Below are 17,798 nucleotides of genomic sequence, written 5' to 3' on the forward strand. Positions count from 1 at the left end.
ACAACATTAAACTACAGAGAAACAGTAATAATGTGGAAGGGTTGTCAGTGTCTGTATCTGTGGCTGCAGGTCTTCAGTGGGAAATGGAATAGGACAGGCGTCCTACTAAAGCCCAAGCATTTCTTTCAATGTTGTTATCTTACGTAGTTGGAATAATATAGAGTATGCAAATAATCCTGGCATTGGAATGCAATGCAATGTCCCTTTGCCATACAACTTCTCTTCTAAAGAATGAGTTGGGTGCAACCATGTAGATGCCGCTGAGCTTAGGAGAGACAGGCTTCGGGATGAGACACAGTGGAGGAGCCCAGATAAGTAAGTCCATCTCTCTGTACTGTATAAGCATTGAAGGCAAGGGTTAATAACAATCCCAACAGTTCTCTCCAAACCTGAAGTCATCCCAGAATGAGTAGCAACTCACTGCTTCTTTCATTACACCTTTATTGGCAAATGGAAAGTATGTGAAATACTGTGACCATATGAAATAAATCCAGGTGAACCAAACTGACCATGTGGCAACTTGTTTGAGATGTCAGTTCTGGGGGCTGGTGGCAGTGGTCATGTTTGGTCTGGTGCCACCAGCTGGCGTGGGGCCAAATGTACTGTCAGTGGTCATTGGGTGTTACGTTTACAGAGCCAGTGCCAAGAAGTTCATGCAGCTGAAGGATGGGAGGCTGAATGGGATGTGAGTCAGCCCCTGAGTCAGCTGTCCTGCAAATGGCCAAAAGCTGCTTTATCATGTGTTGCTGCCAATGTATTGGAGAAGTGCAGTCTACTCGAGAGGGACACTGGGGATGGGGATGATGGAGGAGCTGTTAGACATTGTTTCCTGGCAGCCTGCTCGTGGATGGCTGTAGGGGCTCTGCTGGGCTTTCTCAAACTGTGCTTCTCAAATTTAAATTCTTTGTGTCTTATGGTGGTACAGGCACCGTGCAGTGAGGGATGCTCGGGGAATGTCTCTCCCAGCTAGGCTGGCAGACTGAGATCTGGGGCATCAACTTCTTCCTAGGAGTGGAAGCATTGCCCTACTAAAGTTACATAAAGCTCAGTGGTCTTACAGTGTGTTTACATACATTTGAAGCAGAGTGAATCAAATGGAAGTAAAAGATAAAGAGAACAAATGTGGCCTTCATGAAGATTTATAACATGTCCAAACTCAGGAGAAAGATTTGCAGTAACGATCCAGGAGATGAAAATAAGTTGCTTTGCATTACTAATGGACAGTTTACATTACAAATCTCTTTCCCATATTGCACGGTATGCATACATTATGTAACGTCCTCCCTGTCTCAAGTGGATAAATAACATTAGCACAAAGCCAAGAAGATTTATAGCATGAATGAGTATCTCTCTATTACTCTTTTCTGATGAAGTTTCTGTAACTATTCCTATTGCATATGAATTACTTCACTGGCCAAGCTAATTCCTGGAGTAGCTCCCTTGGCTCCATTGGAAGCACTCCAAAGACGATTTTGAGGTGTACACTAAAGCAGGTCACACAGTGAATAGATGGATGTTATAAAACAAAGTACTCATGGTAATTGGCAGTGGCATCATCTTATCACAAGTTTGTAGTCTCTGTTACAGCTATCTCTATTACAGACCAGTTCTTTTCTTTTTCTATTGTTTGTATTCTAAAGCAATTAGCTCCTTGGAAACTATTTTACCTTTCATCTGGAGACAGATGCTACTTCTGCTTATGTTTTTATTGTTACTAGAAGCTAATATGACTTTGGTTGTTCTGTTAGAAGTGTACCATTGTACTCAGACTGCCTGCCACCTTGCAGCTAAAGATCACAAATTACATTGCCCATCTTATGCCTCCCAACAGTCAGAAGGTAAATAGGTACTTCCATAGATGTTTAATAGACAAGAGCAATTAAAATTCCGTCTTGGCTGGAAAGTTCTAATGGGTTTAGAGTGCTTGCCTTTTGGGAATGGTCCTTGCTCATTCACATACCAGCTGTTCCTTCTGCTGGAAATCTGAACGTTTCTTGGTAGACTGTGCATCTAAATGGACTTTATGTTGTGGGTGGAGGTTACATCAGTGCCTTGACAGTTTGTGTAAGGGCCTGGGTCTGCTGCAACAAGCTTTTACATTTCTTCATAACATGTGTTTCAGATCACTGCAGAATTATCACATCATCACACAAATGATCAATGCTGGTTTTGAGTCCAGGAGGGAACCAAATTTAAAAGGAAACTGCATGTGCACAACTTCAGACTTTTAAATGGGAGCTGCTGCTAAAAGGCTCATAGGAAAGTCCTGGTACAAACTGAAGTAAGAACAATGTCTTCATAGTTGTAAAATTTCAGATCCAATTTTTCCAGGGTGCTCAGCAGCATTATTTAAGATGAAAAAATTGCTGAAGTTATGTTAATTATGCATGTGTAACAGTCCAGGAAATGTGGACAATCTTAAAATTAAGAGAAAAGAGTTTGATGTTCTATTTAATATTTAATTTCACACCCCCATAATTAACAAAAAACTAAATTGTGCCTGAACTCCTTAAAATGCATACAGACTGACATGAAGTATGAACATTTTCAGTCTTAAAGGAATAAAATTGAGAAAATGGCAAGCAATCAGAAACAAAAGTTACATTACATGCCTAACTATTGTATCTATAGTGGCCACTACTACTGCTATTATAATACACAAGAGAATTTGAAAGCATTTAGATTTGCCTTTTCAGCTGACAATCTGCCGCAGGTGCTGTGCCATTATAAATAACTATTCAGCTGTTATGTGTTATTGTCTAAATCACCATTTTGAACCTGAAGTATAAGCTGTACAACCCATAGATCAAATCTAAGAAATTGGCTCTTGTTTACAATGTAGTTATTTTAAAAGAAGAAAATACCCAGTAAATCAAACTCACAAAGAATTTTAATTATGCTACTTGTTCCTGGGAGCAGTATTACGGTTTTACATTCCAACACTGTGTGCATGGGAAATGTAATACACAACACCTGTTAACAATATGTACTCTGATGAATGCTTGGCTAAAAATTGGTTTCTGATTTTTTTTTTTAAATTATATAGGGTGGGGAGAAAGAAGATCGAGTCCATTTTTTTATGTAAGCGCACAAATAGTATCTATTTAGGTATAATGATTTACATTTTACCATCAGATGAAATCATATAGGGAATTTTTTGGGACTCATACAGAAATAATTATGATTACTCAATCATTATTATGTGAGTGATAATAGGATTCATGAACAGCAGCAAAGGGTGTAGGTAGGACTGGAAAAATGGTTTTCATTACAATCCCCTACTTGCAGCCTCTGATTTTCAAGTCTCGTTTGGCATCAAAAATTTACATGTTTGAGTTCAACTTTAAAAATGCTTTATTTGGATTGCATTCAATTTCTTTATATTTTTCTCACAGCCACAGTGAAAAGTTTTGTTGAAAAAATATTTCTCCGGTATGTATATAAAACATCCAGTTACAGTCTATACTTTAAAACACAGCAGAGGCAGTTAAAATTTAAATAGTCATTTATCAAGAGTAATGTCTGGCTTGGGTAACATGCTAAAGGTAGTTACCAAGAAGGAATGCATGATCCATGTGGTAGTGTAAAAGCAAGAGGTAGAAGAAAAATTAGGCTGTGTGTGATAAACCCAGGAGATAAAACTTCAAGTCACTTTTGTGTAGGAGAGCCTGTAATCATCTTTTGAAGCTAAATATGGTTTTGGAATTTGATCATCTTTTCATCAAAGGAAGTTTCAACATTTACATCAGAGGAAGTAAAGAGGCAGAAACTACAGCTGAAAGAGCATCCCCGATCCTCCATTTTGGGGACTTTTCATTTTTACGACAGTTGAGTTCTAACTGATAATTTTATAAATAAGTAATGGCTCAGTCCTCTCATCCTCACATTGGCTGAACTCCTCTGGGTTTGCCTGTGGATTGCTGAGCTGGTGTCCTGCTCAGGTGGCTGCAGCACTGAGTTAAGGGAGCCCTGATGAGGGATGACAGCGGGCGTGTGCATCGCTGGTTCTGAGCGCACTGAAAGGTTGAGGAGAACAACTGCAAATATTACTCATGCAGCCTAACAAAGCCGTGTGCTGCCGAAGACAAATGGTTGCACTGCAGGGTTCCCAGGGAACAAAGGAAGTTGTGGCCTTTACAAAGTACACAAATGGAAGAAATAGTTGTATACGCAAAGTCTGACTCACAGCTCATGTAAAGAATATGACAAACTTCTTACTCTAATTCATTAACTCTAAATAATGTGCTTTCAAATGCCATCCCCAGAAGCAGTTTCTATTGGAGCTATTTTTTCTCCTTGTGCCACAGATTGTTTTAAAAGAATTATGGGAAATGACAGCAGTAGAACTAAAGTTCGATTTTTCACAGATGAAACTACAAAATGCATGGAGTAATGTAATCCAGTCAGACAAGTGGGTAAATTATATCTTGGTTGCAACAACGCACCACTTGCTGAATATCAATAAGGATATGTTCTCTTCCTTAGAGTAAAAACAATATTTGCTGTTAATGTAAATGGTTCTGAATGTCCCTGGCAGTATAGGCACAGATGCCAAACAGCATTGAAATTGAGCAGGATTGCATATGTTTCATTTGCGAGGAAGAGGAAGACCGTGTTCACAGATGTTAAAACAAGGAGGATGATTCATTTTACGTTGCTTTACCATAATGAAACTCCATTAACTTCTATCATCTTCTTTCAAATTTCAAGTAAATGAGAAAAGCATAAGCTCCAGTTCAAGGAACATTGTCAAACAGTGCACTGAGGTTTTCATTCTGTTTCTAAATTTCCTAGGATAAATATGTGGGTAACTCTGCTCCCTGTGGTCTAAAAAATACCAGTGTTGTTCATAACTCAGCAGTCACAAATATCAGCAGAGTATGAGCTGTACCCCGTCTTTCTCTTCCTTTGCAGTTTGAGTTCCAAGATACTGAAGAACTTGAGGATGGATTAATTAGGCTTCCACTCTACAAGAGGCTAATTCTGCCTCAGATAAATCAATAAATTGCTTTAATAAATACCTTATGGAAGCATTTGACCCCTGATCTGGAAGAAACCCATGAATGTTCTGTATGACATCACATGCAGAGCTTGTGTGCAGTTCAAGTGATATTCTTAGCGAAAATATATGTGCTGGCCTCGAGTCCTCTACTCAATGAGTTTTATTTTTACTAGGAGTAATATACTTAAGCTCTCTAGAGCTCTGCAAATTCATTTTTTTCATGCAACTACATAATCTTTTTGGAGTGAATATGGACATTAACTCCTCCTTGCAGCTCTCTATAAACATATGCTTGCACAGCAGATATTTCAAATTCAGACTCCAGGAAGGAAAGTGCTCCCAGGACTGATTACTGAGTTATATACCCTTTTATTTTAATGTACTCTGCCAAGATGAGTCCATAACCTCAAATGAGTCAGGGAAGAAAAGGGGAAGGGCAATAACAAACAGCTTCCTCGTAATTTTAGACCTATTGCCCAGTGATCACAGAATAACCTTTATGCTTAGACATTTAAGGAGATTTCATGGACATATGTTCATCCACTCACTGGGATTTGTACTCTGTGATTCCAAGTACGCAAGGAGAAGATACATGCGACCCCTAACCCAATTTATCACTTGGTTCTGGTGGCAGGGACACTTAGAATGTTTTGCTAGACTGTAGAGTGACAAATTTCACTCTCTTGAATAGGCCTCACTCTGTAAAATGGAGATACATTTGCTGTACTGACTCTCCAGGTGTTGCTGCTATAGTTGGAATCCTGCTCCAAGACATCACTTAAACATGATGTTATGTCCCATTAATTCAGGCTTGCCAGTCCATATTAAATAAGTAAAGAAATCTTGAGACACCTTGGAAGCTGTTTGTGTAGTCCAGCAAGCAAACTTTCCACAAATATACAAAGAAAAAATACATTCAATTTAAACTGAAAATAGTGACAAGCCTAAAGTTGCACACAGATTCAGGCTGGCATAAAAGTCACAGGGCATTTTTTTTTCAAAAGATGGTTTGGTAAGCTCCAGTATACAAGATGACTTGTGTCTTGGGTAACTATAGTCTCTCTATTGAAAATCTCCCTGTAATTTCAGCTGGATGTATTTTTTTTTCACTTACTGCCCTAAATTGTTATATGCTATTCTAAAAGCTGCTTAATATCATATGGAGAAGGTGGCAAAAAATCAATAGAGCTTCACAGCAAAGACATGAAAGAAGTAGAATATGAAATTTTTGAAAGAAACGATGTTCCCATTTGGGGGCAAAAGGGCAAGGACAATGGAATCAGTGAATTTTATTTCTTTTGCAGGCTTTGCTATGTTATTAAGACGTAATACTTTACACAGTTGTCTTTCTATCTTCCTTGGTCTGCCAACAGAATGGAAAAATACTTCAAATCTAAAAAGTCAAGTTTTGTCTATCAAAATGAAATGTGAAGACAGTTTGCCCAAAAAATTATTGTCTCATCTTTTACACAGAGAAAAATACACTCCAGTTTATGCAAACTTGTCAAGATTAACAGTAGTTTATATCCTTAGGAAAGGTACAGAGTAGATGAGAATTTGAGCTCAAATAGTAGACTGAAGAAAGAATATATACATATGTATTATATTAAAAAAACCTTATATGTTTAATATATGTTGTATATATATTTTATATAGAACTATATGTAATATTGTATTTAACAAATGTTACTTCTGTTTGCCATTATAATTTGTTTAATTTGGCTTATTCCTTCTGGTGATTTCCCTTACTATATTAATTGGAAGGTTCTGCAGTGCACAGCTCATCTCCCTGAAGAACACAGCTCTCAGTGTAACAGTGAAACAATGCTTTCCTGTGCACTCTCAGCAAATCCAAAAACTGCACTAAGCTGATCTTAAATTTGTTGTCCATTGCCACAATGTGCTCACAGCTCTGTAAGACTTAGGCAGCTTAGAGTTACTCAACAGTCAGGGCTGTTCTTTTTGTCTCTTGTCTTGAATTTGGGAACTCTTACTGGATTGTTCTGGTTTGAATGATAACTTGGAGGAGTTCTTGAGATCTACAGAGATTTTGGGGTTTGTTTTAGCAACTGGTGACCTTGAGGGTAGGAAGTTTGAAATAGCGGCGCTCTAAATTATCCACATTGCTTTGTCTAATGCATCAGGTCTTGTAGTTTTGGTTTTTGTGCTAAAAGGTACTTAGAGGGGAGAAAATCCCAAGCTTTCTTAGTTCACACTGACAGTGTACTGCAATGTTATATGCACATTTACATTATTCCTACAGTGTAATATGTAGTAAGGAACTGTCTTGAACTACTGGGTTAAATAAATTCATATTTCTGCTTGAAGTTCTTGTTGGCAAGAAAAAGTACAGGTCCCCTGGAGACTGACTACATGTCCTTTTAAGTCTTTTCTATCTAATTTTTGGGATTTCTATAAACCTCGATCCAATTTCTTGGCACTAGATATAGCAGTCTGTTGGCTACGATCAAGAATAGAATCAATCTAAAATTTGCTTTTATCCTCCATTGCGCCATTTCTCTTTATGGGGAGAGGATAATGGAATCATTGATAGAATACATGCTTTACTACTTTCATTTCTCTGTGTGCGTATTGTTTTGAATAATTGAAAAGTTATGATTTGCTAAATTTAACTTGTACTTTCTTATTGCTGGGCCAAGGACTAACATTACAGGTCTCTCACTATCACTGTCAAATCACATGGAAATTTTGCCTACCTATTAATTAGGTAGACATAGTGAAATACTGAGCTAGATTGTGTTGAAGAATGGTGAGCAAAAAGAAGCAGCATCTCTCCCTAAATAACTCAGGGCTCTGTCCATCCTGCTGCTGACACACCAAAGCAGTTATCCTCCTGTACTTGTATCTTATTTTAATTGGATACTGCCTGAGAAGTGGCAGAATTATCTTTTTGTTTAAATAACAAGTTTTTCTGACAACCTGGGATTTACATGTTTCTTTTCCTAGCACATAATCATTTACAGGATTTTTTTTCTGAAGATATATATATGTAAAACAGAACATTACCTAGAGGGAATGCTGCTCCCTGGATAGAGTATCTGCAAAGAATGTTATAAAGGAGCCAGGAGGGAATGATTAATTACTGTCTTAATGCACCTATGTACAATAATGCAGGGCTCCTTATTATTAAGAGCCATGTAGCACTAATGTCCTGTTGCTTTCACAAATTACCCATTTGTTACTAGGAGGGTCAAACCCACATACTGTGTGGGCAAGACCTCCATATGTGCCTGTGTTTTCTGGATCCTTGTCCCACAGGGCACAAGTCTAAGCAATTTGTTGTCGTGAGGGCTGGCAGCCAGGGGAGCTATATGTCCATCTGATGTTGATGTAACAAGCAAGGCTCCGCTAGGAATTTCCATCTGCTTTTCATCCTGAATTTGCCTACGTCTAATTACTGTGCTTGGTGATGCTTAACTAAAAGTGAATGGGAACATGTTTGCAATTGAACATTTTCATAGGATCTCTGTCTATCGGAGGATGTGTTCATAGGCCTGGAGTTTACAAAATCTTTGTAAAAGAAGGCGTCTGAAAATTTATCCCTTCTCTTGAATTCATAAATTTCATTTACTCCTGAAATGCAAGAACCTCTGCAAACGAGTAACAAAATCAGACTGAACCACCTTGGTTATTAAAACTTTGGAGGACTCAGTGGAATATTCTGGAGCACTTGCAGCTGCTGTTTTTGTTCCAATTGCAGGTGGCCTGCACTATCAAAGCCCTGCTTCGCTCGCAGCTGTGACCTTTATTCTCCTTCTGACATGGACTTGTGTGAGTCCCACAGGCGAACCTGCTCCGTCCCCAAAAGATGTGATACTGTGAGGAGAGCAAAGTATTTCTAGAAAGACTGTAGTGTAGTTCATCATGCAGGGAGCAGCTTGGAATTGCTATATTTGTGATGCTTCAGTGCATCATTAGCAAAATGGAAATCTGAGGACTTGAAAATTGAGGAGAGCAACCAGCTGTTTGCCCAGCCCCTGCCAGGGCTTGGTGTCAGTGGTGATACAGGCTAGAGGTGGCCCAGGCACTACAAGCTGAACAACTTTAATAAAAGACAGAAAGAAGAGAGGGGAATGTTCTCTCCAAGATCCTCATGCACTGGGTGATACAAGCTTTGGCAAAACATCTCCCAAACCTGAACTCTGCTTGCTTCTCAGACAAGTAGAAGAGCACTTACTCTGTTACACTGCGTAAAGCCAGATTTTCAAATATATTCTGTTTAAACTACACATGCTGGAACAGACACTTTCAGGGAACCTTTGCATCTAACACAGCTACACCAGTGGAGAAGGAGCTCTGATCTTCCACTCTTCTAACCTGGAGTGTCTGTGACCATTAGAAATCATAGGAAATCTACCGTGGTTACCTGTACCAGGAAAGGACTAGGTCAGCATTTTAAAACCACTATTTCTGTTTGCACTTGAAAGTTTTGCATTTGAAGGAAATCAAAAAGCCACCTTAAATGCTCACATGCACATACAAATGTGGGTATTGTAAATATGAAGGATCCACATGAAATTAGAAGGAATGGCTTAATGCCACTATTGAATCCTTTCTTTTTGTGTGTATTTTTTTTCCTTTTTTTTTTTTTTAATATCTAAGCCTTCTGACAGTGACTGTCTCAAAATCTAAATTGAAAAGTAGGAAGTTTAGGAGCTCACTACTGGAAATGTGGGTTGAGCTTCAAACAGTGTTCAGCTTCAATCACCTGCTCAGTGCAGGTTTTGTGTAAGAGAGAATTCAGTCCTTTAATATTGGGTAAGAGAAATGGAATTAGATCCTTTAAAGGGCTTTGAGCCTCCAAGTCTTTTACACTGAAAATGTTCATGGAAGTCAGTCGGCATTTTCAATACCAGAGGAATCAGAGTTAAGTCCAGAATCTACCTGTTACCAACTAGGTAACATCAGAATAAGTGTATGCAATGTTATATTGCATCCAAATATCACATCTAATTCCCCAGTTTTAACACCTTACTACATGCAGTGCTTGCAGCTCTGAATACTGTTCTTATTTGGTTAGATTTATACACACAGTAAAAGGGACAGTAATGCGGCTGTACAGCTGACAGCTACAGAGCACAGCACAAATTGTAGGAATTCACAGTGTGGGCTCTATTTCTTTAAAATTCACAGTGTGGGCTCTATTTCTTTAAAATACTATGAATAATTCTCCAAAACACTGCAGGATCCAGCTCTCTGAACCTCATTCAAACAGATTTCTGACTCCATTTGGAAGCGCGATTGGTGTACGTGTGTCAGTGAGGGTCAGGTTGTTTGAGCAGGAAGAGGAGCTATGGATGTGTTGAATATCACACTATAAATCAGAATCTTAGTGGGTAATGGGCATGCTCTTGTCTCTTGTGACCCAGCTAAGACACAGGTACTGTACTTAGCGGTTTGCACATTTTAAGAAACTGATGATGACAACCTTCAGAAAGTGGCAGACTGCTCAGGCACACTGCTCAGGAGCAGTAGCAGACCTTGAGACAGCTGCAGAAATCCCAGGAGGCCCTTGCTTTATGTGGGGCACTGCAAAGAAATTGTTTTGTCATACCAGCTCCCTCAGCTCATCAATAAACTTTGCAAAATAAGTTAGCTCTTTCTTTGTTCTAATTACTCTTCATCCACCAAATGCTTGCATTTTATTTGATCTTGCAGGTAAGTGCTGTTACTCTGAATTGCTGCTGCTGCTGCATGAAACACTAAGCTGACAGAGAAAATGTTTCAATATAGTTTAGTTCACTAGTCTTCTAAGTTAAAAAAAAAAAAAGAATAGGTCAAAGAGGAGAAACAAGGAATACTGATGTGGACTGTAATGGAAATGCAGCTCAGTCTCCAAGTCTTCTTCCATTTACTGTAGTTTGTAAATTATTGTACATAAAACCTGAGCATGTAAATTCAGATCCTTAGTTGGAGTAAGTCTGTATCTATCAACCAGTCCCAACAGATGTGCTGATTTACACCTGCTGACACTGGACCTATAGCAATTGGTGATGACATTGTTGGACTTTTAGCTTTAGAAATTTAGCTCAACCATGGTTTTCAAGAAGCTGAAAACGTTGGGATGCCGTTCGGGTAACTGGTGGGATAACTGCACGGTGCCATCCGTGTAACTGTTATTCAAACCCTGCCAACGGTCTTGTCTGGGTTAGGAAAGCAGTGAGATCAAAATTCCAAGGGGCCCGTGTGCGCGTTCTCGGTCACTGCGGTGTGCCGGTCACACCCGTGTGTCGGTCACGGCCCGTGTGCCGGTCACACCCGTGTGTCGGTCACGGCCCCGGCGGGACGCTGAGGTGCTGAGGGGGCGCGGCGGGCCCGCCATGGCGCGGGGCGGGGCGGGGCTGGGGGCGGGCGGACGGCGGGCAGAGATGGCGGCGCTGGCGCAGGTACCGCCGGGGGGGCGGTGGCTGCGCCCCCTCAGGGGTCCGTGTGGCGTGTTGAGGTGTCCGTGCTGAGCTTCAGCGTGGGGAGGGGTCTGCAGCACCTCCCGTGCGAGGAGAGGCTGCGGGAGCTGGGCTGTTTAGTTTGGACAGGAGAAGGCTGAAAGAGTGTGTTACAGTTTTTTCAGTGGTGCCCAGCCACAGGGCAAGGAGCAGTGGCCGAAAACCAAAACTCGAGAAGTTCCACCTCAACACGAGGAAGAACTTCTGTACATCGAGGGTGGCAGAGCACTGGAACAGGCTGCCCGGGGAGGTTGCAGAGTCTCCTGGAGACATTCCAAACACACCGGGGCACGTTCCTGTGTCACCTGCTCCAGGTGACCCTGCCTTAGCAGGGGCTTGGACTGGGTAATCTCCAGAGGTCCCTTCCAACCCGCGCTATTCTGTGATTCCATGTAAAAATGCAGTATATATATGTATGTGTATGTGTTTGTGTGTATGTATATATGTATATATGTATATATATATATATATATATATATATATGTATCAGTGATGGTGGTAGCACCACTGGGATAACAGATTTAGGCAGGGGAAGAAGAAACCCCACAACAGCAGATCGAAGAGAGGGGTTAGAATATGTGAGAGAAAGAACTCTGCAGATGGGAAGGCCAGTGCAGAAGGAAGGGCAGGAGGCGCTCCAGGCGCTGGAACAGAGATTCCCCTGCAGCCTGTGGTGAATGAAGCCCGTGGTGAGGCAGCCGTGTCCCTGCAGCCCATGGAGGGTACGGGGGAGCAGATGCCTGTGTCGGAGCAGTTCAGGGAGTACCATTCCCCATGGGAGGGACCCCATGCTGGAGTAGGTTGGAGGATGAGTAGTCCTCCCTGTGAGGAGGCAGCAGAGTCAGAGACAACATTAGATGTACTGACTGCAACCATTATACCCTGTTCCCCTGTGCTGCTGAGGAAAAGAGGTAGGGAAAATTGGAAGTGAAGTTGAGCCTGGGAATAAAGGAAGGGTGGGAGGAAGGTGTTTTGACGTTTAGTTTTTATTTCTTATTATCCTACTCTGATTTCATTGGTAATAAATTGAATTTTTTTCTGCCCAAGCTGTGTCTGTTTTGCCAGTGATGGTAATTGATGAGTTTCCCTCTCCTTTTCTCGACACCTAAGCCTTTTGTTTATATTTCCTCTCTCCTGTTCAACTGAGGAGGGGGCTGACAGAGAGGCTTTGGTGGGCATCTGGCATCCAGTCAGACCACCACACTTGGCTTGTTCATGGTAGTAGGAGTGTCCTAATTTTTGATTGTTGAGGGAAAGGCGTATGGTTTCTCTTCAGAAAGACTGAGGGAGTGGAAGCAAGCTTACACCTTCCTTCCAGCAACATCATGGTTGTATTTCTCACCTTTCATTGCTTTATGTAGTTGAAGTCCTCTAGAGAATTTTGCAAATCCACCATGTTCACATTAATATTTGCCTTTTTTTTTTTTTTTTTTTTTTTTTTTTTTTTTTTTTTTTTTTTTTTTTTTTTTTTTTTTTTTTTTTTTTTTTTTTTTTTTTTTTTTTTTTTACTGTTTTCTTTTTTGGCTTGATTGCAGAGGTGTGGTTTCTGACTGGCATCTCATCTCATGCTGCATGTCAGGAGATGTCAGAATAAAAGTTATCTCTCCCAAGAATGCACGAGGTGTTGCATCAGCTCAGAATTTCTCCCTCAAGCTTCTGTATATAGTTGTAGCTACTACAAGATAATTTTCTTCTGGTTGAACTGCTTTGTTGTCTTAGATGGCCAAGAAGTTACTGTGGCAATTAACCACCTTCAGCCCATGCCGTAGTTTATCTTTGTCAGTACAAAAGCTTAACGTTTAGGTTTCCTTAAATAAATAAATCCTCTTCCATGTGAAATGTGTTATTAAGTATTCTAAATGCTTTATGAAAAATATATGCATCTTTCACAGGGCTCTGTGTTAGTGTTCTCTGTAAATATTTTGGCAGTTGGAGCAGCGTAACACTGGGGTAATGCAGTCAGATCACAGTAAAAGGATACAGGGTATACGGGATGGGAAATGACAGGCTGTCAAAAATATATTGTACATCTGTTTGAAATGTACCACTGAAATTTTTGTCGTTTTTACTTCATGGCTTTGTAAAAGGAATCTTTAGAGGAATTCAGTGAACATTGTTTTTCTCTTCACGCATTTTCTGTTCCTTATGTATTGAAGTTTGTTCTATGCACAACAGCTTACTTTTGTGATATTTCCTTCTATCCTTTATGATTTGTTTTATTGTAAACTCTCTGGAAGTGTGTGTTTTTATAAATTACATTACGTAGTCTCCAGTTTTGGCTGAAGCTAGCTTGGCATGGTCTGTATGTAAGCTGTAGGGAACATCAATCCTGTCACTATTTTTTTTATATATTTTCTTAGATCTTGAGACAATTCCTTTTGATTTAAATTTAATATTTTTATAATTGTTCCGACTTGCAATGAGTTTCAGCCAAAAGCATAGTAGAAAATCTGAGTCCTGATCTTAGCAAGTCTTGCTGCTGCTTTACTTTTAACCACATTTTTTCCAATAAGTGGTCTGCAGCTGTGAAAACATCAGTAAAATTTAATGTCATCGTACATTTGGTCAAACATAAATCTTGACGTTTGGACTGTGTGAAGTTTCTGAAACATATTTTGTTATTAAAAGGACACTGTCAGAGTCTGTTGTTTGTAATGGTCCTCCAAAAGCTTTCCTTGCATACAGGTTTTATCTCTTGCATTTGACACATCTGCATATTTCCCCTTTTGAAGGTAGTTGAAATTAGCATTACTATTTTTATTTCCTCATTTGTTTGACAACAGAAGAAATGTTTATGACTAAAAATAGTAACTATTGATTTTAACTTCCCATTGTGGGAGTGGACAAGTAGGGCCTTTTTAAAACAAACAGGAACAGGGAACGTGTTTCTGTTTCTGCCTTTAACTATTTATGTAGATAGCTTCAAGATTTTGTGCTGCTGCTGAAGCACTTGACAGCTTGATAACAAAATGTGTATAATAATACAAATAACAGCCTGTGTTGCTGGTGTGTTTTGGTTGTTTTTTTCATTCCCATTTTGATTAAAGTTGTAACTGATATACAACACTCTCAGGGTACATCTGCACTGCTGTCAGCCGTGTCGCTCAGGCAGAGGTAGCTGAGGCACTTTACGTGAACAAATGGCAAGTGTCTTGCTGAGGCAGCAGAGTTCAGTCCAGTCTAATTTTCCTTGGTAGTGTGAGGACAGGAGGATCTTGGGCTCCTCACACTTAAGGTATTTGCTACAATTTAAGAGACTCTGTAAGCTGTTCCTTTATGTGTATATTTTTGGAAGTCATATTTTTGCAAAGTGTGGTCGCTGTGTTGTCAAACACATGCAATTGTTATCTTCATCCACTGCAGAGGGCTCATCCCAAAGGACAAGCTTAGTTTTTCTTCAGGAGCTCTGGTGCTCATTTCCATTGCTGTATTTCAAGGGCTTTGCCACTCTGGAAAGGCTCTCACCAAAACTGCACATAGTGGGGCATTTTTCCTAGGCAGGGATGACTCACTAAGGGTGGGGGTTTGGGGACTTCTTTCCCACCCCCCTAAACACAGACATATTTTTCAGTTTGCTATTTAACTACAACACTCTGCTGATGATATTTTCTGCTTTGTGGTGGTTTGTGAACATGGGCTGAGAGATTCGAGGAGGATCTTGTTCTTTTGTTGTAGAATGTCTGGTTTGGTATTTTGATTTGATGCTGTTGACAAGGGATGCCCAAAGCATTTGGAGTAACGTATTGAACAGCCAGAAACATATTATACATTCAGAACAGCTAAAAATTCTTCCAAGGAAAATAAAACAGTTACAAATAATTCTCTAGTAGCAGTCTGTATTTAAATAGGCTAAGTCTACTGCTGGGAACGTGTACTGCTAGGATTGGTTTAGGAGTTTTTCTCCTGACACACAAAGATACTATTACCAGAATTAACTCACCTTGGATTACCTCAGTCAGTCACTACAGTTACCAGTAAAATGAACGGTAAATTCTTTGACACCAGTGAACATGTATGAAAAATAGCTTCTCTTCACATTTTCAGTGGTGGTTAAAGACAGCAATCAAAAGACAGAACAGTGTTAAATCAAAATAATTGTAAACCTTTAGTCATGTGTCTGTGGAGGCTTTGCTCAAACAAACTTTCCCCAAGCATTAGATTGTTTATATGTTTTATGGACTTTCAATAGCTTTTTAAATTACAGAAACATTGATAATTTTAAAAATTAATTTTCCAAACATTGTGCTTTCTCTCCCATAGTTCTTCATTGGTTGTTTGCAACAGTATTTCTTCTTATCTGATACCTCTGCTGGTTGTAGTGGACAGTGGTGCCCCAACCCCATCCTTATCGGGAGTAGTACCAAAGATAGCAACACATTGGTGGGGATGTTGCTGCTGAGAATGTTGTTCCAGGCTCCAGGGAATGAAATGGTTCATGGGAGGCTTTCCCTTGCCCTGTGAAGTGTTGGCTTTTGATTTGCAGATTACAGAGCCTTATCTGCAACACTGAGTTACAACAACTTGCCCATCTCTTCAGTTTAAACTGCAAACTTTAGCCGGTCAAAGAGGATGTTTCTAGTGCTAGAGGACCTTTAAATGTGTAGAAAGAGATTATAGGGGACTGAGTGCGAGGCACGTGGAATTATTTTTAAATTAATTTTTGTAATCATACATAGCTTATATATTATATATTATTATATATATTACATAGCTGTAATACCACACTACAGACTGAGACTGAAGCAGCTATTCCCAGAGGTCCTTCTTGCCTTTTGTAATGCACAGAATGAGATGAACGTCAGCATCAGCATGTGAGGTGTGCTGGGCCTGTCAGTGCCATGTGGGTTAGAAAGCTGGATGCTTTAGTAAGCCAGGTTCATACCAGGGGCAGGAGAAAATTCCTCTTTGGACAAAGGTTTTCTAACATGGATATTGTCTGATACCCAAGGAATTAGTTTGGGTAAGACTCTTGGAAGTTGTTTTCCAGAATATTCCATTTTTTAGCTACTAACATGTTCCTTACAGTATGAGATTTAAGCAGTGGGAGAAAAAAGACTTTTGATGCACCTCTATTTACAGGGTACTGCTGTGGTCTGGAGTGGTGGAGGAGGGTCGTGCAGGTGGTTGGGAGTGTCATGGGAAGGTCTTAGTTGTTACTCAGACCTGGCTGTAACCACAGAAGGGATGGTGGAAGATACCTTGATGACAATAAAAATACTATACCTTGAACTTTTTTATGCGTTTCTTTCTGATACAGTGCTAAGTTCCTCATTCTGTGCTGATAAAGTGAATCTGGGCTAATACTTGTAAAATATTAGCATTTTACCTTATTAAGAAGGCAACATCAGTAACATGTTGACTGACTGACCATTAGTATGCCATTTATATAGTGGTGATCCTTATAAATACTAAAGTATCCTGTATATTGAACATCCTGAGAGAAAGAGATGGATGAGTATTAATTCAGCTTCCAAAACATCCATATCAGTTATTCTTTTAATTTAGCTCTCACAGCTTCTAAAAAAAAAATCTCATGTTCAACAGGTTTCTAACACCACTGTTTACTTCAGGAAAGCATTCATATTTTTTCTGGTTATTAAAAAATGTCTTTCAATAATTGTATAATATTAGCATGGAGAGCTGTTGTTTTTCCCTAGCTAGGGAATGTAGCTTCAATTATGTCAGTGTTACTGACTTTAGGAGTACTTCTTTTCATGCTGCATGAATTATTACTAATAAAACAAAAGCAAAATAACATCACGTTCCTAACTATGTGAAGGAAGCCTTCTTTTATTCCACTCCTGGTGTTCTGAGGAGACATTGAATCTGAGACTGATTTGTTTACAGTAGGGAACAATAATTTTTCATATTGAAGTACATGTTAAAGTACTCTAGTACTTAATTAAAGGAAAAACTTGTCTGTCCACTGAATTTTCTTTGTTGATCTCATTGTTTCAGCAGTTCAAATGTGGGTTTTCAGCTGGTCCCGGGGCTTTCAGTATATCTTGCAGTTCAGAAGCAGCAGGGGGAGTAGTGTAGCTTTATTTGGGGGCTCTCCTTTACCAGCACTACACTGAGTTGATTATTAGCCCAGAGCAGTGCTGGTCAGGCTCAAAATCAGGAAATCATCTGCTCCACTCTCCCTAGGTGAGATGGAAGCAAGATTCTGCAAGCTTTGCCTTATTGCACTTCTCTAACGCCCAAGTCCTGCAAATGTAGGAGTTTACCTGCTACAAGCAAAGAGTGATCAGGTGTTCATGTGATCAGGCCAGTCAGACTCCCATCATGAGGCTGGAGGGGATTTTGGGACATGCACTGGCTCACCTCTTTGC

General features: G+C 39.9%; 1 protein-coding gene and 1 long non-coding RNA gene across 2 annotated transcripts in view; both read left to right on the plus strand.

Annotated features, from left to right (window-relative positions):
• Positions 1-4,404, plus strand: part of LOC114063898 — a 138,899-nt gene extending 134,495 nt beyond the window's left edge. The window contains exons 3-4 of the long non-coding RNA XR_003572640.1: positions 2,123-2,281; positions 4,308-4,404. This is a non-coding gene — a long non-coding RNA (uncharacterized LOC114063898). The remainder of the gene's footprint in view (positions 1-2,122; positions 2,282-4,307) is intronic.
• Positions 1-17,798, plus strand: part of CABCOCO1 (ciliary associated calcium binding coiled-coil 1) — a 226,414-nt gene that overhangs the window by 160,697 nt on the left and 47,919 nt on the right. The gene's annotated exons all lie outside the window — the stretch shown is intronic.

Source organism: Empidonax traillii, unplaced genomic scaffold (genome assembly GCF_003031625.1).
Source record: "Empidonax traillii isolate 1590-97213 ecotype Southwest subspecies unplaced genomic scaffold, ASM303162v1 scaffold498:size1131258, whole genome shotgun sequence".
In the NCBI taxonomy this organism is placed as follows: Eukaryota; Metazoa; Chordata; class Aves; order Passeriformes; family Tyrannidae; genus Empidonax; species Empidonax traillii.